Source organism: Fukomys damarensis, unplaced genomic scaffold (assembly GCF_012274545.1).
Source record: "Fukomys damarensis isolate Sample0158 unplaced genomic scaffold, DMR_v1.0_HiC HiC_scaffold_39, whole genome shotgun sequence".
Lineage (NCBI taxonomy): Eukaryota > Metazoa > Chordata > Mammalia > Rodentia > Bathyergidae > Fukomys > Fukomys damarensis.
This window is the reverse complement of record NW_022900951.1, coordinates 40,935,045-40,938,458: the sequence shown is the minus strand read 5'-3', so window position 1 is coordinate 40,938,458 and position 3,414 is coordinate 40,935,045.

Below are 3,414 nucleotides of genomic sequence, written 5' to 3'. Positions count from 1 at the left end.
CTATAACTACACAGTTGTAGTGGAATTACTTCCTCTGTGTCTTGGGCCCAGTCATTGCTACTTGCCCCTTTGGACTATTAAAAAAATCTGGCATTGTGAAGAATGAATGGGTATTTTCCAGCATGACAACTTCAGTCTGGATTTACAGAAATTACATGAACAAATTATAGGCATACAACATGCAGAGGTCCAGAGTTTTACCCCAGATCAAGCTGTTTGAGCAGTGCTGGACTTCCTCAGTGGGTTCAGTTCTTTGAATATTGGCGGGGACACTATGGCTGTCATGCTTGCACTGTTAATTGTCCTGATTATACTGATTGTCTTATTTCTAGTCTGCTGCAGAACATTCCAGCAACAGCTGCTCTGCCTCACCTTGGGACCTTATAATTGTCTGGAGTTACAAACAAGAAAAGATGCCTCAGGCCGGGCCTGAAGATGGCCCTTTGCCTCCTCCCTACTCTCTTTCTCCTCCATAAACTAGTTAAGTCAGACAGACACAGTCTGTTTAACTATGATTGTAGACCTGGATGGCACAGCCCCAGGAGACAGTTACATTATGTATCCTTTTTCCTTGTTCCCTTTCTGCTCATGCCCCAATCACGAGACAATCACGCTACATTCAGCCTAGGCCACATAGGCTACGTAGCATGAGTTATCCAGCCTTCTTTTCCTGTTTGTCTTACACTATAAATAAAGAGTGCGCTGGACCCCTGGCAGCCATTAGCCATTTGCCATTTGCTCCTGACAGGCTATAGCTACACCTGGTCCCAGCTTTCAAGCATAATCTTGGTATGTATCCTTTTTCCTTGTATTTCAATTTTCTTCATCTCCCACTGCTCTCCCTGGTTTCACACCTTATACTGTGTGGGTTGCAGCATGAAGTGTTTATTCTATTGAAGTTACCTGGAGATGATGATGGTGCTTTGCTTCAAAAATCCTAATTGAGGGCTGAGGATTTAGCTCAGTGGTTCTGCCTCCTGCCTTGCAAGCACAAGGACCCGAGTTCCATCCCGGTGCCAAAGAAAAAATCCTAATTGATTGTACTATCACACACACACACACACACACACACACGCTTTGCAAAAGTTCCATACATTATTTCTATCAGCCACAGATACTTAAATTACTATATGCTATTTTTTTTACCATGCAACAAAACTTTTATTAACATTTTGAACAGGTTCAGCTATTTCTGAAGCTGGTAATTTCTAAATTTAAATTGGGGCCAATGGCTATAGAGTACCACCATCACTGGGCACTGAAGAACTAACAGCCACCCCTCAGACGGAGGACCAGGTGCAGAGTGGACTCTCTGAATGTTGTAGTCCTATGTCCTAAGTCCTATGGCCCAAAATACAATATGCATGATGTTGAGTTCTGAAAATTGAATTTTGTTGGTTATTCTATAAATGGGTTGGAGCAGTATGATAAAATGTTTATGGAAACAGTGGTTTCTCAAAAGTGCCACAATTCTTTCTTGCACATTCCATGGCTTTAAAGGACCTAGGAATGTCATTGTCATACTTTATCTTTTCTGGGAGCACCTTTAACAATGTGAGTAGTGTAGATTATACAATCTAAGCAACAAGGGTGCTTATGCTATAACCTGGCCTTGCTGCATAGCTTTCCTGCTCTAGGCCACACTCAAAGCTAGCAGCCTTTCATGTCACCTGGCATATGGTCCAGAGAAGCATTTGTAAGTGAGGAATATTGCCTCTAGATCTCAGTCTTAACAGGTGGTGTATTTTTACAAACTGTGTGGCTGAGCTTGGGACAATCTATTGTCATTCTCTAGGATTTAGCTGAATTCTAAAAAGGCTAGCGCAATTAATTATATAGGGGTCACCACTTATTATGGTTTGGATCTAAAAGGTCCTCCAGATGTCTTGTCCTCAGAGGTGGGGCTTTTGTACAGTGGTTAGATCATGGGGATGCTATACTTACCAGTAGATTAGTCCACTGAGTTAACAGCTGAATATGCTATTAGAAGGTGGGGTCTGGTTAGAGGAGGTGGGTCACTGTGTTACCTATGAGGGTATAAATATTCTTGTCCCCAGCCCCCCTAACCCACCTGCTCCTCCTCTGGTTCTCATTGTCCCTCTCATCTCTCCCCTCCCCTCCCCTCCTCTCGTTCTCACTTACTCTGGTTCTTCTGCTGTATTTCCAGCCACTATGAGGTGAACAGCTTTCCTCTGGCATGATGTTTCAGACTTGGACCCTGGTACCCATGGACTGAAACCTCTCCTTAAAGTTGTGGGTGTCAGGTATTTTGTCCCAGTAATGGAAAAGTGACTAATAAACCATTCCCTCATCCTTTAGATCTTTACAGGTATCACTAATCTTGTCCCTTAGGGTATGTGATGGTTAAACTTAATTAGCTTGGGAGCTACCCAGAGGATTAGTAAAGCACACTTCTGGGTGTATCTGGGTAGGTCATGGAGGCATGACCTGGGAGTCTTTATATCTGATCTCTTGACCTTTCCTCTCTCACTCTTAAGAGCCTGTGTTATTTTCATTTTCCTTTTGTGGAATAAACCTATCTTCAAATTTGCAAATCCTATTGTCTGTTGTATCCAATCTGCAGTTAAAACTCATTTTGTAGCTATTATGTTTTTCTCAAGTTGTAGCACACACAGTGTATTTTATCTAGTTTTATTGATGGCAAATATTTTGAAGTCCTATATATTTTAATTTTCTTTTAAATGCATGGTAATTTAGTGCTTTCTGTCAACTCCCAAAACAAAATTATCTAAGTATTCTGCATTTTCCCTTGTTGCCAAAAGAATCACCACAAATTTAGCTTAAAAGAATTTATTAACAGGTCTACAGGTCAGAAGTCTAGTTGGGCCTATCTCACTTTTCTGACAAGGGAATAATCAAGGTATAGGTTGGGCTCAGCTCTTATCTGAAAGCTGTTGGGAAGAATCAGCTTCTAAGCTCATGCAAGTTGTTGGCTGAATTCTGTTCCTGGTAGTTGTAGGACCAAGGGCTTCATTTCTTGGCTGACTCAGGTAAGGGGCTGCTCTCAGATCTTGGAGGTCAGTTAAAATTTTTGTCATGAGCTGTCTTTAATTGTAGTAACAGGAAATATCCTTTGTGTTGAATCACTCCAATCTGACTTCTCTCTTTTCATTCATTCAGCTGATAAAACTATCTTCTTTTAAAAGGGATTGTGGGAAAAGATGAATTTCACTCAGATAACCTCCATTTGGCTGAATAATGTGACATAATCACAGAAGTGATAAGATATTCATAGGTCCCAACACTCACAGGGTAGAGGGGATTGTATAAAGAAGAGCATCCTTGAAGGTCATTCTTAGAATTCCACCTACCACTTCATTTTCTGTCATAGCTGTATTTCTCTGCCTTTCCTCACACCTAGTATTTTTTGTGCATGAGACATTGTCTATTTAA